Source organism: Spinacia oleracea, chromosome 6 (genome assembly GCF_020520425.1).
Source record: "Spinacia oleracea cultivar Varoflay chromosome 6, BTI_SOV_V1, whole genome shotgun sequence".
NCBI lineage: Eukaryota > Viridiplantae > Streptophyta > Magnoliopsida > Caryophyllales > Amaranthaceae > Spinacia > Spinacia oleracea.
The window spans coordinates 64,199,753-64,226,262 of NC_079492.1; the positions used below are offsets into that span (position 1 = coordinate 64,199,753).

General features: G+C 35.9%; 1 long non-coding RNA gene across 11 annotated transcripts; it reads right to left on the reverse strand.

Moving 5' to 3' along the window:
- Positions 1 to 12,786: 12,786 nt before the first annotated feature.
- LOC110803749 (uncharacterized) lies at positions 12,787 to 26,212 on the reverse strand. 11 transcript variants are annotated; one of them, XR_008923122.1, is made up of 9 exons: positions 25,979 to 26,212; positions 25,099 to 25,147; positions 24,929 to 24,985; positions 24,736 to 24,811; positions 24,228 to 24,567; positions 23,994 to 24,153; positions 22,599 to 22,676; positions 22,142 to 22,307; positions 12,787 to 12,801 (listed from the first exon to the last, which is right to left on the reverse strand). It is a non-coding gene; the product is annotated as an uncharacterized lncRNA (long non-coding RNA). The 11 variants fall into 11 exon arrangements; XR_002537551.2 differs by lacking the exon at positions 12,787 to 12,801 and adding an exon at positions 20,027 to 20,041; XR_002537552.2 differs by lacking the exons at positions 12,787 to 12,801; positions 22,599 to 22,676 and having other exon boundaries at positions 22,293 to 22,307; positions 25,979 to 26,207.
- Between the last annotated feature and the right edge of the window lie 298 nt (positions 26,213 to 26,510).

Below are 26,510 nucleotides of genomic sequence, written 5' to 3' on the forward strand. Positions count from 1 at the left end.
ATTATTGAACCAATCAATGATGCATATGGAATCCCATTCATTCGTCTACGCTCATCAAGTGTTTTTGGGCACTGAGTCTTGCTTAGAGTCATTCCATGAGACATGAGTAGGTAGCCTCGCTTGGAGTCCGCCATCTTGAACCTATCAAGCACCTTATTGATATAAGTGCTTTGACTAAGTCCAATCATCTTTTTATATCTATCTCTGTAAATCTTGATGCCCAATATGTACTGTGCTTCTCCTAGATCTTTCATCGAAAAACATTTCCCAAACCAAATCTTGACAGAGTTCAACATAGGAATGTCATTTCCGATAAGTAATATGTCGTCGACATATAATACTAGGAAAGCAATTTTGCTCCCACTGACCTTCTTGTATACACAAGATTCGTCTGCGTTCTTGATGAAACCAAACTCACTGACTGCTTCATCAAAACGTATATTCCAGCTCCTGGATGCCTGCTTCAATCCGTAGATTGACTTCTTTAGCTTGCATACCTTTTTAGCATTCTTTGGATCCTCAAAACCTTCAGGCTGTGTCATAAACACAGTTTCTGTTAAAACGTCGTTTAAGAAAGCAGTTTTGACATCCATCTGCCATATTTCGTAATCGTAATATGCAGCGATTGCTAACATTATCCGAATAGACTTTAGCATTGCAACTGGTGAAAAGGTTTCATCGTAATCCACACCGTGGACTTGCCTGTAACCTTTTGCAACCAATCTAGCTTTGAAAACTTCAAGTTTCCCATCCTTGTCCTTTTTCAGTTTGAAAACCCATTTGCTTCCAATGGCTTGGTAGCCATCTGGCAAATCGACCAAATCCCATACTTGGTTTTCAGACATGGAGTCTAATTCAGATTGCATGGCTTCTTGCCATTGCTTGGAGCTAGGGCTCGTCATAGCTTGTTTGTAAGTCGCAGGTTCATCACTTTCAAGTAATAGAACGTCATAGCTCTCGTTCGTCAAAATACCTAAGTACCTTTCCGGTTGAGATCTATATCTTTGCGATCTACGCGGGGTAACATTTCTAGATTGACCATGATTCTCACCAGATTCTTCTAAAGATCTCTGAGTTTCATCCTGAATGTCATCTTGAGCATTCTCTAGAGTTTGTTGTTCGACTCGAATTTCTTCGAGGTCTACTTTTCTCCCACTTGTCATTTTGGAAATGTGATCTTTCTCCAAAAAGACACCATCTCGAGCAACAAACACTTTGTTCTCAGATGTATTGTAGAAGTAATACCCCTTTGTTTCCTTTGGATAGCCCACAAGGATACATTTGTCAGATTTTGGATGAAGTTTGTCTGAAATTAATCGTTTGACGTATACTTCACATCCCCAAATCTTAAGAAAAGACACATTTGGAGGCTTTCCAAACCATAATTCGTATGGAGTCTTTTCGACAGCTTTAGACGGAGCTCTATTTATAGTGAGTGCAGCTGTATTTAGTGCATGTCCCCAAAATTCTAATGGAAGTTTGGCCTGACCCATCATTGACCTGACCATGTCTAGCAAGGTTTTGTTCCTCCGTTCCGACACACCGTTCCATTGTGGTGTTCCTGGAGGAGTCAATTCTGATAGAATTCCACATTCTTTCAGATGGTCATCAAATTCATAGCTCAGATATTCACCGCCTCTATCAGACCGCAGTGCCTTAATCTTCTTGCCTAATTGATTCTCTACTTCACTCTGAAATTCCTTGAATTTGTCAAAGGATTCAGACTTATGCTTCATTAGGTAGACATAACCATACCTACTGAAGTCATCAGTGAAAGTGATAAAGTAGCTGAAACCACCTCTAGCATTTATATTCATTGGTCCACATACATCTGTATGGATTAAACCCAATAGTTCATTTGCTCTTTCTCCAACTTTAGAGAAAGGTTGCTTTGTCATTTTGCCAAGTAAACATGATTCGCATTTACCATAATCCTCTAAGTCAAATGGTTCTAGAATTCCTTCCTTTTGAAGTCTTTCTAAGCGTTTCAAGTTTATATGGCCTAATCGACAATGCCACAGATAGGTGAGATCTGAATCATCCTTTTTGGCCTTTTTGGTATTTATGTTATATACTTTTTTTTGTCGTGATCTATTAAATAAAGTCCATTGACTAATCTAGCAGATCCATAAAACATCTCTTTAAAATAAAACGAACAACTATTGTCTTTTATTAAAAAGGAAAATCCCTTAGCATCTAAGCAAGAAACTGAAATGATGTTTTAAGTAAGACTTGGAACATGGAAACATTCTTCCAGTTCCAAAACTAGCCCGGAGGGCAACGACAAATAGTAAGTTCCTACAGCTAATGCAGCAATCCGTGCTCCATTTCCCACTCGTAGGTCGACTTCACCCTTGCTTAACTTTCTACTTCTTCTTAGTCCCTGTGGATTGGAACATAAGTGTGAGCCACAACCTGTATCTAATACCCAAGAAGTTGAATTAGCAAGTATACAGTCTATAACGAAAATACCTGAAGATGGAACGACTGTTCCGTTCTTCTGATCTTCCTTTAGCTTCAAGCAATCTCTCTTCCAATGCCACTTCTTCTTGCAGTAGAAGCATTCGGATTCAGAAGTGGGTTGACTGACCTTCCTCTTTACAGATTTGGCGCCAGTTTGCTTAGTTGGGCTGGCCTTGTTGCCACCTTTCTTAGCATTCCTCTTCTTTCCAGATTTCTTGAACTTGCCCCCACGCACCATAAGCACATTCTGCTTATCACTTTTGAGCATCTTTTCAGCGGTCTTCAGCATACCGTGAAGCTCAGTGAGCGTTTTGTCCAGACTATTCATACTGTAGTTCAGTTTGAACTGATCATACCCGCTATGAAGAGAATGGAGGATGGTGTCTATAGCCATTTCCTGAGAAAATTGCTGATCCAGCCGACTCATATTCTCAATGAGTCCAATCATTTTGAGAACATGTGGACTTACGGGCTCGCCTTTCTTAAGCTTGGTCTCAAGAATTTGCCTATGAGTCTCGAATCTTTCGACTCGAGCCAGATCTTGGAACATGTTCTTCAACTCACTGATGATTGTGAAAGCATCTGAGTTGATGAACGTTTTCTGTAGATCTGCACTCATGGTGGCGAGCATTAGACATTTCACATCCTTGTTGGCATCAATCCAACGATTGAGGGCTGCCTGAGTGACCCCGTCGCCTGCGGCTTCGGGCATCGCCTCTTCTAGGACATACTCCTTTTCTTCCTGCATAAGAACTATTTGCAAGTTCCTTTGCCAGTCAAGGAAGTTTTTCCCGTTCAACTTCTCCTTTTCGAGAATTGATCGAATGTTGAATGAATTGTTGTTTGCCATATTAAAAACTACAATTGAAAAGAATAAACAAATAAATAACCATTCACAGTTTCTCTTAATAAACTTAAATTCTAGCATACATGCATAATTTAATGTTTATTAAGCATTTTATTCAAGTTATGTGTTCCGGCAGGTGTGAATAAAATGATTCCAAGATCCTAAAATCATTGAAGAACTAAGCACAGTTTGTCGACTTAATCCTAAAACATCTTAGGTAAGCAAAAGCCTTTTGCTAATAGTCTAGAAACTATTCTTGGTTGATAGGTACGTCTAAGAACTTATTAGGTAAACCTATCGATTTTGCCACGACATAAAAGGACTCCTTACTTATATCGTTGAGTTTCACCAAAACTAACATGTACTCACAATTATTTGTGTACCTTGCCCCTTTAGGACCAATAAGTAACACCTCGCTGAGCGAAAACTATTACTAGATTGATGTAAAGGATATCCAAGCAAGTGTATATTTTGGCATGGGAGGCACCATTTTCTTCAATTAGGATAAGCTATAATTAAAACTAATTACAACTATTTGATGGTACGCAGACCATATTTGAATTGAAAAACGACTTTGGTACTTTAGACCAATTACATTCAAATTAATGGTACGCAGACCATATTTTCTATCCTATTTAGGCCATACTAGTCACTTCATAACCTGCAAAACAGTACATATACAATATATACCATTCACCCATTCATTATCATGAATGGCCCACATAGCTGGTTAGTAAAACACATTATGCACCACGTAAACATTTGCAGCAATTAATCAAGGGCACCAATAATCTACCAATTATTCAGTCCTTATTAATTCTAATCAAGTTGTTTTAACCTTAAGGATTTGTAGACCTAATCAAGAGTTTATGACTAAAAGGGCTCCCACTTAAACCAATAAATTCATATGCTTTACTAATTTTAAACATAAAAATGTATTTCTAGTCTAACCGGAAACATACAAATTTAATTAAAATTTAAAGCTCATATAAATTTATAATTGAATCCAAAAAGTTTAATTTAATTTCAGTCGTATTTAAATTAATTCATGATTTTAATTTTAGTAAAATAATTAGAATAAATAAAATTTATTATAATTACAATATTCAAAATTAAAATCCAAGAAAATAATTTAAATTATTAATTTTAAAATTAATTAAAATTACGTAAACTGAAAATTTCAAATGAAAATTTCAAAACGATCTAATCGCAACGCAAACACCTCACGCATCACACGCCCATGGGCCACACGCACACAGCCATCGCTGGCCATGTGCGCGCAGCCCATGCGCTGCGTCGCATAGCTGCTGCTTCTACCCTTCGCAAGCAATCGCGCGAGCTGGTGCTCGCTGCGCGCGCGCCAGCGCTCGATGCACGCGAGCCATCGCTCGCTGTGCGCGCTCGCCAGCGCTCGATGCAAGCGAGCCAGCGCTCGCTTCGTGCACTCGCCAGCGCATGCTGTGCGCGCTCGCTAGCGCTCGCTTGGTGCGAGCCAGCGCTCGCTGCGCGCGGCATCGACGCTGGGCGCAGCACTCGTGGCACGCGAGCTTGCGCGAGGCAGTGCGCGTTGTGGCGCAGCTCGCTTGCTGCCCACACGCGACTGCCGTGCCTTGCCTTCGCCCATGCCCATTCGTCCATTGCTCATAGCCCACGACACAAGGCAGGGTTGCTGCCTTGTGCTCGTGCACCATGCCCTTGCTCATTGCATTCGTGCCGCATGGGCGACGAGCTCCCTTGCTCGTCGTCGCATGCCCGCACTATACAACACCCCTTAAGGGTAACACGTAGCGTCCATTGCTTTGTGCGTGCAAGTTATATGAACCAATCGCATAAAATTTTAAAATTTATATTTAAAATTAATGACAAATTAATAAATTAATATTAATTTCATAATTTTAGGGCGAAAAATCGAAAATTTATTATTCAATTGATTTCCGATTAACATGGATTCAAGTCTAGGTCATAAAAATTTAAAATTTATCATAAATTTACAATTTTTATGGTGGTTTTTAATCATAGGTATCTAATTAAATTATAATTAATTATGAAAATCAAATTAATTCTAAATTATTCTAATTTTCAACAAATTAATCATAATTACAAATTAGATTGCATAATTAAATAAGGCTAGGCATTCAAACTTGTTAAACATATACAATAGGTCAATCAAAAATTCAAGATTTATCAACAAGAATCGCAAATATTTAATTTAACATCTTAAATTTACGAAATTTTGCATTCGAAAAACTAAAACATTCGAAAAGTCATAGTTAGGCTTCGAATTTGAGAATTTGAAAATTTTAGATTGCCTTTTACATGCGGAATTGACACAAAAATCACTCGATTTGGATGAGTAACGAAGAAACTGCCGAAAAACTGCGTACGTATAATTAAATAAACGCAATTTGCAATTAATTAACGATTACGAAAATTAATCACCCCTTTTAATTCTTGCAAATTTGTAATATTTAACCATGTTCATGCAATTTAGATTATGAAAATAATAAGAGGCTCGTGATACCACTGTTAGGTTATGATACATATGACAATTCATAAATCATGCGGAAAAACCATAAAGCCAGGAAAGCATATTATTTACACATAATCATTTAGCATAGTTTAGATGCATACTCTTTGTTGCGTGCCTTCCCTAGCTGCGCCCGAACCGAACAAGAACAAGTCTTTAGGACTCCAAGTGTCGTCCCTCCGTAGATAGTCCACAGCACGTCCGGATCCGCCTTAAGATTGACCAACTAGAATCGCCCTTAAGGTACTAATAATTTCGGCACTTTTAGGCAAGGTATGTGACTGAATTTTTCTCTCAAAAACTCACTTTGAATACTTGAATAATCTCTGTAAATATGTGACCCTAGGCACCTATTTATAGAGTTATGGAAAAGGTTTTGGAATCCTATTAGGATACTAATTTATTTAATTATAATCCTACTAGGACTCTAATTAAATAATCATTATCTAATAGTTTTAGGATTTAATCATATTTCGAATCCCGATTGCTTTAGGATTCCCGCACAAGCATTGCACGAGCACCGTACACCCGCGCAAGCCTTGCGGCCCACGCTAGGCGCACAGCGCTCGGCCCACTGCTGTGCTCTCGCGCGCGCGCCCCAGGCCTTGGCTGGGCCTGACCTTGCGCTGGGCCTGGTCGAGGCTTGGCATGCGATGGTGCGTGTTGGCTCTCTGGGCGATGGCCTGGCTTCGTGCTGGGCCTTCGTCTAGCGGGCCTCGTCCGATGCTAATTCGTACGATACGCTTCCGATTAAATTCCCGATTCCGGAATTCATTTCCGATACGAACAATATTTAATATTTCCGATTCCGGAATCAATTTCCGTTTCGAACAAATATTTAATATTTCCGTTTCCGGAATTATTTTCCGATTCCGATAATATTTCCGATTCTGACAATATTTCCGTTTCCGGCAATATTTCCGATTCCGGCAATATTTCCATTTCCGATAATATTTTCCGATACGTACCATGTTTCCGTTTCCGGCAACATCTACGACTTGGATAATATTTATATTTCCGATACGATCCATATTTCCGTTTCCGGCAATATCATCGTTTCCGGAGTATTCATTTCTTGCCTGTGACGATCTCAGCTCCCACTGAAACCAAGATCCGTCGATTCCGAATATCCATAGATGGAGTATTTAATGTCATTAAATACTTGATCCGTTTACGTACTATTTGTGTGACCCTACGGGTTCAGTCAAGAGTAAGCTGTGGATTAATATCATTAATTCCACTTGAACTGAAGCGGCCTCTAGCTAGGCATTCAGCTCACTTGATCTCACTGAATTATTAACTTGTTAATTAATACTGAACCGCATTTATTAGACTTAACATCGAATGCATACTTGGACCAAGGGCATTATTTCCTTCATAAAATACCTAGATATTTTGTTAATCGTTGAAAATTTGGACATTAAAGTCTAGATTTGTAGCTTCAATTGTAAAAAAACAACCACCAAATATCAAATTTCGTCTAGTGACAGAAGAATGTGATGGTTAGAGTTGAAGCAAAGCGAGCGATTGTAGTGGTGGAGATGGTGCCATATATCAAAATATAATGTCTGCCTTTTATATTTGATTGAATTTTAGTTTTTTTTCCTTACATCTTTAAGTAGAAGGAGGAGGGGAAGGTGTAAAAAAAAAAGAAATGAGAATGAGGAGTAAGAGAGTATATTATCGGTAGTATTACATTCTAAATTTGTTTTACCAAACAGGTGGAATAAGTTATGAATTTATATGTATCATTGATTATAAACCCATGTATTTAATACTTGTGGTCGAACCAAACGGGGTCTAACTGAATAGTCAACAAAATATGGATCTGACTGTATGCAAAGTTGTTAGGATCGGGATCCCACCTTGGATCGGTGAGGGAGGGTAGGATCGAATCGGTAGAATCGGATCGTAGGATCGTAAGATCCTACAAATTTGTAAAAAGGAGTAATAAAAAGTTGCTAAGTGAATAAATAAATATCTTTCAAACAACATGGATGCTAAATAAATATTTTTTCTCACATAATATTGATATTTTAAAGCAAATATGGATTTGTAATAGTTATATAGATTAGAAAGAGAAATGCTTTCGTTTATGAAGTTGGCTTATCAATTTTTAGGCTTAAGAAGAAAGTTAGTTGCTTTAGGGATCATTTTAACAAGTAAAAAGTAGGATCCACCGATCCTGCACGATCCTGTACGATCCTATACGATCCTGCTCCGATCCTGATCGATCTTGACCGATCCTGCACCAATATAAGTGAAAAGTAGGATCTTACGATCCTATTACGATCCCACCGATCCTATACGATCCTACGGATCCTGAGCGATCCTGCTACGATCCCACCATCCCTGCGATTCTGCTCCCGATCTGGATCGTTTTGCAAAAAATGGAACGTAGGATCGTACGATCCTACGATCCGGATCGCGATTCTAACAACAATGACTGTATGCATTAAAAATATCATAAATGCCACTAATTAGAACATTGTACACAAAACTTTGACTTTAAATTTGTGTTTACAATGACAATGAATTTTTATTTATTTTATCTCTTCTCCTTACTTTACCTCGTAATAACATTTTGAAAATTGTTTTTTAAATTTTAAAAATTATTCATTAATAATTAATCATATGTTAATCAACAATTTTTTTATTATCTAATTAAATATATATTTTTTAATCAATAAATAACTTCAATAACTATATACTAAAATACAAATCATGATTGACACGTGTCATCTCTCGATGTGTCTTTGATTTTTTTTAATTTAATTTAATTTAATATTATAATGTCTACTCCATTAAAGAAACTTTTAAAAACTATAAATTTTCTAATTTGTTTCCTTCCATATCATAGAATAATATACGGAGTATATTACAAGTAATATTACGAGTTCATTTATTATAGAAAGAATCGAAAATAATACACTATTACTATTGATTTTCTAATATTAATATGAAAAATATCAATCACGAAACATGGAAAAAATTGCAAATTATACACTGCACTATTACTATTGATTTTTTAATATTGGTTTATATGTTACTAATTATTATCATAAAAATATATGATTTTACAATCTTAACAAATGAATTTCAACTGCAAATAAAATTTAGAGAAATCATTTAACTCTTATGTTTCTTGAACTTAACTTATTATTAAACATAATTTCTATTCAATTTTCCCGAAAAAAGTGAAAATAAATCAAAAATACCGAGGTTCAATTTGTAGTTTACGTACATAGTATAATTCATGTTTAATTGACCACTTTGAACTAATTGTGTCTTATACAAATTCAAAATTTTACTAAGTCGTAACAAAATATTAGTTCATAAAAATATTTCCTATTTATAATATTATTTACGAGTAATTATAATACTCCGTAAACAAATTTCATTTCATATGTGCGTTACACGAGTCTTAAGCTAGCTATTTATATATTTAAGCCGTTTCCCCGTATTTTACAATTTTGAAATTTGAAGTTTCCCCGTACCTCCGTTTCCCCGCATCCGTTTCCGTTTCCCATTTCTATGCAACCTAGCCATCAATCTATGTTTCCAATTGTTTTATACTCGTATCGATAATAATAGAAACATACAACTAAAGTAAACACCATAAACGCACCAAAGTTTGGGGTCTAATTTGTATTGCTCATCCTACTCAAATTTCCTTACTTATCTGCAAACTTAATAGGGAAAATGACAACATATCAGAGTATTAAGAAGGGTATAACTCAAGTGCAACTGATATATACACTACATGGTCTAATTTCAATTAACAATCAAACAAATACTTTGTATATTCTCAGAATCCAATTTCAATTCCAATTACAGTTTGCATCTATATCAATTTCAATATAATTTCAATCCACAATCAAACAAATACTTTGTATATTCTCAGAATCCAATTTCAATTCCAATTAATGTTTGCATCTATATCAATTTTAATCGACAATTACACTTAACAACAATAAATCAATTCTTAAAATTCAACATTCATCCGGTCAAACACGATTCACAACAAGAAATCTATTATAACAAGTCACTGATTTCAGCAAAATATTAATACAAGTAGAAAGAAAGAAACTCAAGGAGCTAAACAAAGGGGGACTCTCTACTGCCCAACTAGCTACTAGGAAGAAAATAGTACGTGATATCGCTGACTTACTACACCATGAGGCCGGAGATATATAGGCGACATCGTTCGAGGGCTATATGGCTCTTTTCGGGGGACAAAAATACCATGTTCTTCCACAGGAAATCATCGCAAAGAAGTAGGAAGAACACAATTGCAGGACTAGTGACAGGCTAAAGTCGTATCACCTTATCAAAAATAAACCTAAGTTCACTAGCTAGGTAGCAAGGGAAGTCAGGATCGAATCCACAGGGAAACAATGTTCTTTCTACTATTAATTAAATAATCTAGACTATTGGGAACAGGAATTGGTTGGTGGTTTGTATTCTAAGACTACGAACGATAATTAAACGAGTAAGAATCAATATATTTAGGAATCTAGGGCATAGGTTCACCAACAAATAACAATCCAGGACAATGAACAATCACGATAATCAACAAAGAAATTAATTAGACTAGCATGCTCTCTCGAATCGATACTAGTCATAGACTTAGAATTAACGGGCTCTCGCTACGTATTAACTCTAATTCCACCTATTAACACAAGCCTAAACATCAAATTGCATCTCTCGAATCTTAATTTGATATTGCATAACTACCACAATTAAACCTGCGCAAATCTAATTGTATAGTGAAATAAACCAATCAATAGGAATCAATTGCAATGCCAACAATCATGATTATTCAATATCCATTCATATCATTCATGGATCCCCAAACCCTAGAAATTAGACTACTCAAGCATATTAACAATAAACAAAAAAATTAGCATGATTGAAAACATAATTAGAGCTAAACAAAGAATTGAAATAGTGAACAATACCTTAATTGAAGAACAATGGAAATAGAAAGCTTGAATTTTATTGAAATTGAAAACTAAGTGTTTGCATAAATTTAGAGAGAAATTAACTAAGGAAAATAAAACTAAGGGTTTCAATACTAGAATAAGATGTCCAATTAAAATAACTAAGCCTAGTATTTATAGTTTTCCCATAAACATAAGGAAAAACCGGAAGAAAACCGCGAGAAACAAGGCCCTGGGTTGTCGTCGCCCGGTCGGGCAGTCTTCCGCCCGACGGGCGACCAGCTCGAAATCCGCCCGACGGGCGCAGGTCTGCCCGCCGGGTGGAGGGAGACATTCTGGAAATCATCGGCACGCGCCCGGTCGGGCAGCTCCCGCCCGTCGGGCAGACGTTCGCCCGTCGGGCAGCCATTCGCCCGCCGGGCGCGCGTACAAACTGCACACTCCTCTATCTTTAAAACGCCTTACCTCCTTCGTTATTCGTCCGAGTTAGGCGAGTGACCACTCGTTGGAAAACTATTGAAGTCTAGAATCCAACCCAATTGGAATCACTTCATTTGGAGTTGTAGAACGTAAGTTATGATCAAAAGAGTAGACGAGTGTCGGTTTTCTAGTTCTTTCACTATCCGCTTTGCTCGAAAACTCTTCCAACTCAGTGTGTGTGCTCTCGAAAGTACATAATCTCTTGCATTGATTCAAATGAGTAAGAAATGCACAAAAATATGCTAATTCCTACAATGATGAACCTAAAACTACAAACACACTACAAGGAGCACATTAGTACTAAAAATCGCTCCGAAGAGCTCATTTGGGATCAAAAAGTACTAAGGGACGGGGGTAAAAACACTATAAAATATGAACATATCAACTAGCTAGTAGACGAGGATGGAAGTCGCAAAGTAGAGGATAGTGAAGTAGGGAGAATTTCCAATGCCTATTTCTCTTCACTCTTCACGTCGGCATGGTGTTTGGACGTGGAATTGGCAATTGATGGGCTTGATAATAGGGGTGGATGAAGCGATGAATTAAAATCTGTTCTTTTTTGGTTGATTGCAGTTTTTAGACTTATTTGGCACTTTAGTGGATTACAAATAGAGGAGGGGTGTCGAGGAATGTTAAGAGGTCAAGGTGGTGGGGGTCTAAAGTACGTCCCAACTAACACAAAGAATCCAGTATTCAGACTTAAAGTGGCTAGGCAAGGAAGATAACAAGGTCTTAAAGACAACAGAAGCAGTAGTGTAAACAGAGTAGGTAGTTGTCTCAATCTTAGAGACAACAGGGACATGACACCCATTGGTTTTAAACTCGAGACAACCGTCAAATAGTAGGCCTCCAAATGGGCAAAAGGGATTCGTCCATTAATTTTGGGTGTCTTTTCTCTAGACGAGCAGTCGTTGTTATCCTCCTCTTGTGCGTCATCTTCCTTTCATACCTAGCTGCACTTGTTCAGCCATCGTCCCTCCTCCTCAAGCTCCTCTTCTAATCTTGTCATATTCTGTGGAAGTAGATAAATCTTGTCGAGACTGGGTGAAGGAAGAGATCCTAGAGTCATGTCGTCCTCCAAGTATCTCAAATACCACATCAAATTTGCTTTGTCAAGATCAATTTGTCCTACCCAATGTCTCTTGCTATGTTGCAGAGCTTCAATGTTAGTTCCTTAACGATAGTGTTATAGCTCAACCATTCTACAATAACCTCCTTCTACATAATAGGATCCCACCAACATAGACATACAGTTACTTGAAATACATTCATTTTTTTTATCAATTTGCTACGACTCAATGAATATTCGTCAATATTATAAAATAAACATCTGACCATCACTAATTTCGAATGTTAATGTAGTGATAAACATGCATAATCCTTCATAACAAGACTTAAATCAAGAGCTTAATCCCTATCTGATATCTCTAGTACAATAAATTATTAAGCAATCAAATAATAAAAAGAAAATCAAAAATCAACTCACCTTGATTGAGTCGTCCTTGTTCATATTCATGGTCTGATAATAAACTTTAATTGACCTTGAAATTCATAAGCCGGGATCAAATAAAGCTCAACTTTGACAAATTTTCACTTCTTTTCATCAAAATAAATCAAAAAAATTTAAAGGGTATACTTAAAACTTACAAATTCTTAGATATCAAACAGTAACAAAACTAAAGCATACAAAATTTATTATTTCTCTCATTTGCAGTATAATACAAAATGGAAAGCCATCAATTTGACTCGAATTTTATCAAATTGCAAATTATACACTGCACTATTACTATTGATTTTCTAATATTGGTTTATATGTTACTAATTACTATCATAAAAATATATGATTTTACAATCTTAACAAATGAATTTCAACTGCAATATAAAAATTTAGAGAAATCATTTAACTCTTATGTTTCTTAAACTTAACTTATTATTAAACATAATTTCTATTCTATTTTCCCGAAAAAAGTGAAAATAAATTAAAAATACCGAGGTTCAATTTGTAGTTTACGTACGTAGTATAATTCATGTTTAATTGACCACTTTGAACTAATTGTGTCTTATACAAATTCAAAATTTTACTACGTCGTAACAAAATATTAGTTCATTAAAAATATTTCCTATTTATAATATTATTTACGAGTAATTATAAGGTAAACATATTTAATTTCATATGTGCTTACACGAGTCCTAAGCTAGCTATTTATATATTTAAGCCGTTTCCCTGTATTTTACAATTTTGAAATTTGAAGTTTCCCCGCATCCGTTTCCGTTTCCCGTTTCCATGCAACCTACATGTAACGCCCCGACCTCTAATTCAAGTATTAAACATAATTAGCAGCGGAATTAACCTAATTTGGTCGGGACATTACCTACCGTAACTCCCTCTTGAGAATTACAAGGCAACCATCAATCATAAACTATTAAATCCCAAAATTTTTATAATAATCCTTCATATTACCAAAATAAAAGTACATAACTTACTAAAATTTCTTAATTAAACTATTATAACTTTAAGCATAAACTAGGTGAATATTATTAAAGTGAAATCCTCGCCACTACTCGTTTCCATCGTTCCCCGCAATACTTAAAACAGAAAACAAAAATGGTGAGCCGAAGACTCAGTAACGAACTATTCTAGCAACGTAAATTCATTTCAATTCATTTTATTTAATAACACAGGGAGAATAGAATAAGTAAAACATTTAATAAATTCCTTCATTTAATTCATTCATAACTTTTGGGTGCACATGCTAGCCGTGGCAAGTATGACATGGTGGAACGTCTTCCACGATGGACCGCTGTCCATAAACATGGGGCCTTGGCCCGAAAACATGAGAGCCTTGGCTCAATGGGCGGATGCCCCATGGGTACATGCATGACCGAAAATCGTAACCCGTGAACATATACTGCTAAACGGACTAGGTCTTTCACTTTCATTTATCATGTTTCGTTTAATTTTACATTTTATCCTTTTACTTCCGTTGAAGTAACATGTTTCGTTTGGATCATATGATCAAACATTCTTTCTTTCATGGTTTCTTACAAACATCATTTTATAAGAAATTCAATCAATCATAATATCATTTTATAAGAAATTCAATCAATCATAAAATAAGGAATAATTCCATCAAATCATATTATAATAAATTATTCAATCAAAACATAATTTATTTCCCGCAATTCAATAAAACATGTCAAAGCATTCAGATCATAAATTCAATCATATTGTCATGATTTCATAAACACATTTAGAAGGGAATTGCGGGTACTAGCAATAGCCGTTACCTCACTTCCACGATTTCGCTAAGGATTTTCCTTGGTTCGTTCGTCCTGAGCTCCGAGCCCAGTTTCAAGGCCCAATTTAAAATGGCCCAATCCTTAAATTGGGTTTAGATGACAAAACAAGGTTTCACAATTGAAACTAAATTTTTGGTTTACTGGGAAAGAAACGCGAGCAGGGGAAAGGGGTCGAAACAGGGGAGGCACGAAGGGAAGAGAGGAGGGAGGAAGGCGGCAACTGACTAGGCTCGGTGGTCTGGCGCAGCGCCGGAGGTGATGAGGTAATGGCAGTTGTTGCTTGGAGGCGGAAGAACGGCGAGAGAGACAGAGAAAAGGGAACGAGATGGGCGAACAAAGCAGGGGAGTTTTGGTGGGGTCTTTCGACCGGTTTTGGGGGAAAGGGAGGGTGGTTCGCCGGAAATAGGGAGGCGGAGATTGGTTGGCAAGGTGGTGGTGGCAGTTGGGAGTGGTGGTGCGTGGTGTTGGTGGTGCAGCGAGGCAGAGAAAGAGGAGGAAACAGGGGAGTTGCGAAGAGGGCAGGGGGGTACAGTGGTTCATGTGCAGTGGTGGACGTCGATTGTCTACGGTGGTGGTGTGCAGTCGGTGGTGATGGTGGGATGACAGTGATGGTGGTCAATGGGTTTGTCACGGTGGCTGTTGTGGTGGTGTTTCGAATCAGGAAAGGAAAAAGTGAGTGAAATTGGTTTGGATTTTTTTTTATTTTTGGTTGAGAAATTGGGTTCCTGGTTGCTGGATTTGTAAAGGAAGAAAAGTAAGAAGCTAATTTGAACTTTGCTATGAATGGGGACTGGTTTTTAGGGAAGAGGAGAAGGAAGAAAATTTCTTTCACTCATTTGTACGTGGAGAGCAAGCAGAAAAAGAGAAAAGGGGGTTTTGGCTCATTTAAGGGCAATTTCGTAATTTCACAGATTAGGCTAAAATTCCCGAAATTCGTTGCTATTTTTGGAAACTACTAAAAATAGAAATATTTAGTTAAAATAATTCTTTGTAAAATATCGTTAACGAAAAATAAATAAATAAATTTTCGTTTATGAATTTGTCGTTTAAAATAAATCGTAAAAACGTTTAAAATAACGAAATTCGATTATTCGTAATTATTTAAAACGAAATCAAGCTAATAAATATTTTTAATTTTAATAAATCAAGTTTAAAAATTTCGGGGTATTACATCCTTACCCCCTTAGAAAAAGTTTCGTCCTCGAGACTGGAGCTCAGTCGAATTTGCCATTCCTAAAATCATACGAGTCATATTTAATCGTTCTATTGTTATTCACTAATCGAAAACATACATGTCATAACCAATCATTTGATTTCACACATAAGCATGGTAATTTGATTTCACACATAAGCATGGTTGATACATTACACATTCACAGAAAACATGGAGATTCGTACATCATATCGTTCTTAGGCAACTGTTTGAAGATATTTCGCTTTCATTTGCTATTGGGCTTCTTTGCTTCAGGAATGTTGTCGTTGAGTTTCATTACTTTATTCGCTTTGATTTTGATATTCGATCTTTTCTTCTATGTTGAATAACTTCGTTGACCACGTTCATTGCAAGGGTTCGAGTCCAATCACGTAACTAGGAATATATCGTTAGGCATATGACTTTGTTACTTATCCTTTATATTTTAAATCGACAAACCTCGGATTTTGCGAATAATGCTAAGCCATCAAGCGTGCCTTTATTGGAAACAATCTAGCTCCTAGAAACTTAGTTCAGATTACCTGGTCCTATAGGCATGTCACATGTTGATTTTCTAATTTCAATTCCATTGCACTCTTCAATCATTCATAATTCTTTTTGAATTTCTAATATTTATTGATATCATCAACCTTATTGACAGACTAATTCTTGATAACCTATCTTGGTAGAATCCTCAAGATCTTATTGATAGGTCTTTTATCATAACTCATGTTGGGTTCATAACATTTATGTTTAACTTCTTAGCTTCCTTAATAGAGGCATATCAATCATCTTTTAGTCCTTTAGCATGCGTTTCTTTGATTTCACTTCAACACAATGGTGTTCAACATATTCTTTCCTAAGTTGAATTCTTTCAACAATGGAGGGTTCAACCCAAATCACGTGACTTGATCCTTGAACATAGCCTGGTTGAGATTTCTACATATACTCAAAATATACGGTAGATACTTTATCATAGATTAGTCTAGGTTATTCACTCTAGATTGTCGTTTCATAGTCTTTGAAACTACTTTCTTGCCAACTTGACATATTTCAAAACTTCATGAACTCATGTATTTTCCTCAAATTTGTTCCTTAGAGTTCTCCATAATTCTTAAAACATCCAAAGGTAGGTGTATCAAAGCATGGGTCTTGATTTTGATTCGTCAAGATCTCACATATAATTGATAATCCCAAAATAATTTCAACTAACTTTATCGTATTTGGTTTACAACCTCTAGTATATTCTTAATAGCTCACCGAACCTTCAAAAATATTTTGCACCAATTCCATTGATACCAGATATATGACGCATAATGGTACTTAGCTTGATCCTCTATAATACTCATACATTATCGTTTCTTTGCACATAAGATCGGGGTTCCCAGGGTAACATTTTCATGTTATTATTCTTAAAATGATTTACTCAAATTAACTCATCTCATCTCATTGGAATCTAAAATCTTGCTCTCCTATTAGAGGTCTATCATGTTTCCTTCTCGAAATATATTTGGGCACTTAGGCAAGTAAAATTTCCTTTCCATAACTGTCTGATAAATTTCCAACTTCAATCTTTTGTCTCTTAGTTATTGTAGAATTCTACCCTCCTTTTTCAACGATTAACTGTCAATCTTTCTCATATTTGTTAACCTATCATCCTTACATCACATCATTCGAACATGCCTGAATCTCTTTTAGGTTACCTAATACTCAACAACCTACACATATCAACCTATTTGGTACAAGCTCCTAACATACATGAAAAATAATAAATGAAGGAATATCAACAAGTATCATATAGAATAATTAGAAAAGAGAATTACAAGGACCATTGGTATCATTTCTGCCTTTTTCATGTGGTTTCGTCATAGGATCTACTTCAGTCATGGGTTTCTTAGGCATGCTAACAATGTCATTGGCTCTATGGTCATTGTCAATAGACGATCTTTTAATACATGTGCCTGCGGTGATAACTCAGAATAATCCCGAACCTAATGGTCATGACTTCCACAACGATCATTTGTTCTTATCGCAAATCTTTAATTCGTGCTTTCTTAATCTCATAATTCAAAGTTGGCCGCACTTTTAGGCAAATATTTCCTTTATCCTTAAGGGACTTGACTTCTATGTTTTACATATCATTTTGGTTGGCTCAGAAAAAGGTAGGATCGAATTTATGTAAGACTTTGACTCAAAACATCTACAATAACATTAGGTTTTCTAGTAGGGTATTGTATATCAAGATCATAGGTAAGGTAGTTCTATTCAGGGACTTGGAGTTGGCGAGAGAATCATCTATGACCTTCCTTTTCCATTTTGACACGTCATATTCCATGTTTAGAAGTATTACTATAAATAACAATATCTCTCAGTTCCGGATGGGAGGCAAGGATATAGGCGGTTCTCGAATTGCAGATTCACAATCATCATTCCCCATAAATTTGATATTCTTTCTAACCAATCGGATTGTGGGTAAGGCAACCTTAGAGAAATCTTAAATAATTCTTCGATAATCTCCATCTAAACCCATAAAACTTCATACTTCAGGGACATTGATTGGTCTAGGATATTCCACAATTGCTTTTACTTTCTCATGACCAACAGATACACCTTTCTCAGAAATAAAATGACCTAAAACGATATTTCCTTAAGCCAAAATTTACACTTTGACAACTCAGTACATAATTGGTTTTCAATCAACATATCTAACACTTTCCTTAGATGCTCCTCGTGTTCCTCATTACTCTTAAAATATTCCCAAAATATCATCAATGGAAACAACTACAAACTTATCAAGGTATGGTTTGGAAATACGGTTCATTAAATCCACAAATACAGCTGATGCATTAGTTCACCCAAAATGTATTACAACAAACTCATGGTAACCATAGTTGGTTCTAAAGGTTGTCCTTAATTGGAATATCCTCAAGTTTATTGTAAAGTTGATGGTATCCAGACCTCAAATCTATCTGTGAAAACACTTTTGCACCTCGAATTTGGTCAAACAAATCATCAATACGGGGTAAAGGATACGTATTCTTAATAGTAATCTTGTTTAACTCTCTATAATCTACGCATAACCTAAAAGTTTCATCATTTTTCCTCACGAATACGATAGAGCTCCCAAAAGTGAAGCACTCAGTTGAATATACCCTTATCCAAGTAAATCATTTAATTGTTTCTTCAATTCTTTGCAACTCAGTTGGTGTCATTCTATAGGTGCTTTAGAAATAGGGGTGGATCTTGTAATGACTTTAATGCTAAAGTTTAATTCTCTCGGTGGAGGCATACTAGGTTTCTTTTCTGGAAAATATTTGGCTATTCACAAACAATAGGTGTGTCAGTGATTGGTGATCGACAACACTAGAAGGATAACCATAAAAATTCACCATCAGTCATTTTAGGAGCTTCTAAAGCAGTGACAATTTGCATCGTTGGTTTGCTTACTAACTTATGGAATGAAAATAATATGAAATCCTATCCTCATTTGGAGCTTTGGTCACACTATGCCTCAAACAATTAATGTCAGCTTCCTATTCAACCAATTTATTCCAAAATTATATCATATTCAAATAGGTCAAAAGCTATTAAGTCTGCTAGAAATCAACTTTCTCTAATTCATAGGAATATTTCTAATTCCCAATCACTAGGAAAGGAAACACTCATAATTGCATTGATATGGCATAATCCTCGAGGTTAATGTGGTTATGATGGTGCTCGTTGCGAGCCCTTGGGGACATCATTCATAGCATCGATAGACAACATTCAACATAACATGTCTCAACAAATGAAAGCAAATAAATCATAGAAAATAACCCCGTTCATCCCGTTCCTACACTCACACTCATATTCATTTTAACTTAACAAAATTTTAAGAGTATCCCATTTAAAACTTATTCTTTAAAACTCTTTTGCTTAAAGCCTAATGAATTCTATTTCGTGCGAAACCCGTAAGGTCTAGCACTTATGGTCCAGAACCTTGGCTCTGAATACCAAACTGTAACGCTCCGACCTCTAATTCAAGTATTAAACATAATTAGCAGCGGAATTAACCTAATTTGGTCGGGACATTACCTGCCGTAACTCCCTCTTGGGAATTACAAGGCAACCATCAATCATAAACTATTAAATCCCAAATTTTTTATAATAATCCTTTATATTACCAAAATAAAAGTACATAAGTTACTAAAATTTCTTAATTAAACTATTATAACTTTAAGCATAAACTAGGTGAATATTATTAAAGTGAAATCCTCGCCACTACTCGTTTCCATCGTTCCCCGCAGTACCTAAAATAGAAAACAAAAACGATGAGCCGAACACTCAGTAATGAACTATTCTAGCAACGTAAATTCATTTCAATTCATTTTATTTAATAAAACAGGGAGAATAGAATAAGTAAAACATTTAATAAATTCCTTCATTTAATTCATTCATAACTTTTGGGTGCACATGCTAGCCGTGGCAAGTATGACATGGTGGAACGTCTTCCACGATGGACCGCTGTCCATAAACATAGGGCCTTGGCCCGAAAACATGAGAGCCTTGGCTCAATGGGCGGATGTCCCATGGGTATATGCATGACCGAGAATCGTAACCTGTGAACATATACTGCCAAACGGACTAGGTCTTTCACTTTAATTTATCATGTTTCGTTTAATTTTACATTTTATCCTTTTACTTCCGTTGAAGTAACATGTTTCGTTTGGATCATATGATCAAACATCCTTTCTTTCATGGTTTCTTACAAACAGCATTTTATAAGAAATTCAATCAATCATAATATCATTTTATAAGAAATTCAATCAATCATAAAATAAGGAATAATTCCATCAAATCATATTATAATAAATTATTCAATCAAAACATAATTTATTTCCCGCAATTCAATAAAACATGTCAAAGCATTCAGATCATAAATTCAATCATATTGTCATGATTTCATAAACACATTTAGAAGGGAATTGCGGGTACTAGCAATAGCCGTTACCTCACTTCCACGATTTCGCTAAGGATTTTCCTTGGTTCGTTCGTCCTGAGCTCCGAGTCCAGTTTCAAGGCCCAATTTGAAATGGCCCAATCCTTAAATTGGGGTTAGATGACAAAATAAGGTTTCACAATTGAAACTAAATTTTTGGTTTTCTGGGAAAGAAACGCGAGCAGGGGAAAGGGGTCGAAACAGGGGAGGCACGAAGGGAGGAGAGGAGGGAGGAAGGCGGCGACTGACTAGGCTCGGTGGTGTGGCGCAGCGCCGGAGGTGATGCGGTGATGGTAGTGGTTGCTTGGAGGCGGAAGAACGGCGAGAGAGACAGAGAAAGGGGCACGAGATGGGCGAACAAAGCAGGGGAGTTTTGGTGGGTCTTTCGACCGATTTTGGGGGAAAGGGAGCGTGGTTCGCCGGAAATAGGGAGGCGGAGATTGGTTGGCAAGGTGGTGGTGGCAGTTGGGAGTGGTGGTGTGTGGTGTTGGTTGTGCAGCGAGGCGGAGAAAGAGGAGGAAACAGGGGAGTTGGGAAGAGGGCAGGGGGGTACAATGGTTCATGTGCGGTGGTGGACGACGATTGTCTACGGTGGTGGTGTGCAGTCGGTGGTGATGGTGGGATGACAGTGATGGTGGTCGATGGGTTTGGCACGGTGGCTGTTGTGGTGGTGTTTCGAATCAGGAAAGGAAAAAGAGAGTGAAATTGGTTTGGATTTTTTTTTAATTTTTGGTTGAGAAATTGGGTTCCTGGTTGCTGGATTTGTAAAGGAAGAAAAGAAAGAAGCTAATTTGAACTTTGCTATGAATGGGGATTGGTTTTTAGGGAAGAGGAGAAGGAAGAAAATTTCTTTCACTCATTTGTACGTGGAGAGCAAGCAGAAAAAGAGAAAATGGGGTTTTGGCTCATTTAAGGGCAATTTCATAATTTCAAGATTCGGCTAAAATTCCCGAAATTCGTTGCTATTTTTGGAAACTACTAAAAATAGAAATGTTTAGTTAAAATAATTTTTTGTAAAATATCTTTAACGAAAAATAAATAAATAAATTTTCGTTTATGAATTTGTCGTTTAAAATAAATCGTAAAAACGTTTAAAATAACGAAATTCGATTATTCGTAATTATTTAAAACGAAATCAAGCTAATAAATATTTTTAATTTTAATAAATCAAGTTTAAAAATTTCGGGGTATTACACTACATAACCAAAATATTAGAAAAAATCCCAATTAGAATAATAACCATTAAGAAAATCAAACATTAAACCAAATACACCGGTAAATTACGCAAATAGCATCTGAAAAATTAGAATTGCAATTTGAACAAAACCCACAAAATATAATCAAAACAAACCCACATGTACAGATTTTTAAAATCAGAATTATAAGAGAAATTATGGAGCAAGAAAGATACCGGAGAGAGGATGACGCGACTGTAATTAGATGTCGGCGAAGAGATCGAGCGCAAGAGAGGGGAGGCGCCGCGACAATGGAGGTCGCTGGATGTGTGTCGTGGAAGCTGGCGGGTCTGAGTTGTGCACTTGTGCAGGTCGCTTGGGAGTGTTTTGAGAATGTAAAGGCTGGAGGAGAAATTTCAAAACAATCTCAGCATATTAAGTAGCATTCTCGTAATTACAATGAATAAATATATAATCTAAAAATTGCAATGTATAATATATTTGATATTTTAAAAAAACAAAACAAAAGAAAATAATTTTAATATAAAAAGAGATTGTATATTTAAATATTATTCATATATGCATGCCATTCGTGCGAGATTATATAAAAACTAAAAATTGTAAGTTTACATTTATAACCCAAAAAAGTAAAACAGAAACATTTCTCACACATGATCTTACAACTAAAACAACCTCTAAATCTCAAGTAGTAATACTATGCCCCCATCTCAAAAGTTTTCTCTGAGGTCTTCTCCTTGTTAACGTGGTTAACTACAATCATAAACACACCAAAAAATCATAAATTAATTCAACTTAAATTAATTATAAATCACCAAATGAATTAATTTTTAAACAGATTCCTACTAAGAATATAGAACATAGTTTAAAAATAATTGAAATCACTTTACACAATTACAATTGAATCTTGAACTCCTCTCCATCATCCTCACCCCACGTACATCCAACAACAACGGAGTATTACTTTGTTCTAGCCATTGTCATCTTTATCCCTGTTTGCTTACAAAATCTTCATGAATTTAGACTTAAGAGTTAAGATCATCAACTTTCTCAGCCATGTCAGTAGAAGATATCCAACCGGCTAGTCATCAACCAGTAGCAGAGATCTGGATCCCTGGGGAACTGCTTATCACGCAGATAAATCAAACACTCAAATCCCCATTTCCTTAACCCATTTACATTTCAATTTATCAAATGACTTCACTATTTCGCCAAATGCCTTAACCTTACAGTTCACATTGGGAAAGGTTAATCAAATTAGATAGGTGTTATCATATTGTGATCAAATGTTGGCAACAGATAACATCTAATTCACCTACATCTAGAAAACTAAAGGTAAGAATATCACATAGTAGGATTTTATGCAGGATTCAGCTCTAAGGTGATGGGGAAACCCACATAATCTGTAACTGAATCAATTTAGTGCAATGCATAATAATATTGAGTTAGTATCAAACTCATGGAAACTTATCACATGATATATTAAAATGAATAATAGCGTCAATATTTTGATACTTTGACGCTATTATTTAAAGTATGGTACATATATAGTGGCGGATATAGCTATTATTCCTTACAGGGCCTTTAGGAGACTTTATTCTAATAAGTGTTTGTATAGGCCCCGTAAGGAATAAGAATTGTATGGATTATGAGAATATCAAAATCTCATCGTTGCATCAGAGAGTTAGCAGGTGAAGGGGAACTAAACCATGTTAAATAAATACATATACAACTAAGGGTGTCAAATAATTAAATACGTATCATATACAAATTATTCAAGTAAGCACCAAACACAAAACGGACAATTTTGTAGGTATGGATACCGCCTGCGTAGAAGCGGACTCCCACATAAGCACGCGAACAAGGGGCAACAACCGAAGGCATGAGCATCAATAATTTTGTTTTAGTAAAAAAAGTTGCAATACATCAGCAACAAAGTGTACCACGTATTGACATTGACACTAACTGGAAAAATTTTATATAATACTCTGTATATGATAGGACTGAAAGAAAAAATGCATTTATGTTGAATTCAATGAATCAGTCATCTATAAAACATGAGATACATACAAAATATAAGTAGCTCATTAATCCACAGAGAGGTCGTACAAACTGTATGAGATGTTCACTCCCTTTTCTTCTCATGGCGTTTTCAGAGCTTAGACCTTCTTTGTTCAAGTAACTGCAAGTAAAGCTTCAACCAAAGAAGTGGATAAGAAAGAAGAACCACCTAACACAAAAGGTTCATATTAGTGTTAGACATATAGAATAAAATAAAATAAAATTAAAAAAGAGTGGAATTACCAGAAGGGGGAGTGACAAATTCGCCATAGATGGCCTTAAGGCGAGAAAGAGGAACAATGGAGGTTTCAGAGGAAGAAGCTTCAGCGTAAAGCTTCTGTTTCCAATCCCAGATTGATTTCTTCATAGCTTTGTTGGTGTTGGAAAGAGCTGGTCTCTTGGATTCAAGGGCTGCAATTAGGTTTTCTTGATTCAATGATCTGATTCCAAGAGCAGTGAATGAACCCACTAAGCATATGTTGACGAATGTGTTGTTGTTTACCAATTTGTTCACTATGTTCATCGCTCTGCTTGCCAAATCCATCTCTCTCTCCTTTGAAGTTGAAACGACGATGATGAGCGTCTGGTTTTTTGTAAGGAAGTTTAATTAGTGTTTGTATATTTTTCGGGGATAAATTTCGATAAAATACAATATTAAATCAGTAAAATAAAACAAAAGTTCGAGACCTAATTAAAAGAACAAAACTGTAACAATTTTTCAAGACGAATTCTTAAAAATAGGAAGGTTTACCTGGATTGCAAAAGCTATGTGAATTAATGTTGCTTCAACCCAGGTTTTTCGATAAATTGCAGACCGATAGGCAACCCTGCTTCATCATATCCAATCCACAAAATTAACTGAATTTGTTAAAGGAAGAGTGACAGGGTTAAAAGCATTTTCACTTACAGAAGTAACGCAAAAGGTAAAAGAATTGTATTCTCACCGGTACAGTAACTGCAGGAAGACCAAGGAAATTTCCTGCTATAGCGTACCATTGCAGCTGAAAAAAATAAAATAATTGCAGATAACTTATCAAATTTCTTTAGAAAGTAAGCCCAACTATTCAAATCTTCAAACAGTTGGAAGATATGGAGCTGTTGTATTAATGTGTACCTCCATGAATGTAATCGAGTTCACCGGTTTCTAAAGCATCATTCTTGATCTGGTATACAAAAGAGACCATATATTTTATTTGGCAGAGTTTAAAAGCGTGAATATATGTGGAGTAAATTCATATTTATCAAATGAAATTACCTCTGAAATTTTGTCCAATTCACTATCATCATGATACAAAGTCTGGTGTTTTAAAATTCCATCACATAAATCCCACAAATTCTCATCGAATCACCAATTATAACAAGAACCACACAACATATTCTGCATTTTTTAATTCAATAGTAATACGACACAACAAAAATTGGGGTCAAACACTTCTATCCAAGATTGTTTTCTAAATCTCAAAAATTTAGATCAATAATCCTCAAAAACAATTAAAAACCCAAAACATATTCTGCATTTTTTAACCTTTCATGGAAACAATCTCAACCATTTTCTTAATTTGTCGCTCAGAAAAATTGGAAAAAACGATGATTTTTATAGAAATTTATGCGATGCAAATCAAATCCTCTACAAAACTAATCCAAAATGACAAAAAAATACCCAGAAATATAATAAAAAAATTTGCAATAAAAAAATGCAGAAAAGTAAATCAAACCTATGCAAATTAATCTATTCGTGAAATTTAAATCAACTCCACTACGAAATTCAATAAAATAGAAAAGCCTAGAAATTTAATTGAAGATTATTGCAAAATTTCGTGAATTTTTATATCAAATCATCTACCAAATTGATTCTAAAAGAAATCCCCAGATAATCAGATGAAGAAATTGCAAATCACATAGCCAATTATAAACGAAGGAGAATAATTCCAAAATTGATTAAGAAATTAAGACAATCCGAAAGAAAAAGACAGAAGAGAGAGAGAAGAAAAAACCTAGAGTGGAAGGACCAAGGCCGAAGTCGGGACGAAGATCGAGGGCGACGGCTCCCATGGCAGTGCCTTTACAGCGGCGACGAGCTCTCTCTCCCTGATGGAGCTGCAACGGTGGTTGAAGGTTTTTGGGTTGAAGGTTGAAGGTTCTGGGGAGATCGAGAGAGAGAAGGAGACATTGGGTTTACTGAAGGTTTTGGGTAATTGTTTTAAAAAAACAAATGATTTTCCTGATTTGTTGAATTCATTTTTTAAAATGAATTAATATCCAGTATTTAAATCAGTAAGTAATCAGATTTTGAATTGAATTTAATTGTGTAAGTGTGGAGGGTATATTAGTATTTTACATGGGGACACCAAAAGTGTGATTACGAAAATAATTCTCCCTTTTGGCTTATATTATAGAGATGTAGATTGTATATTTTGACAATTTATTTACGAAAATATCCCTTGATATGTTTACTCGCCAATCATGGGGATTGACTGGGCGGAGCTCAGGTTGGAGTTCATTATCAAGGTTTTTTAGGGAGTTAAA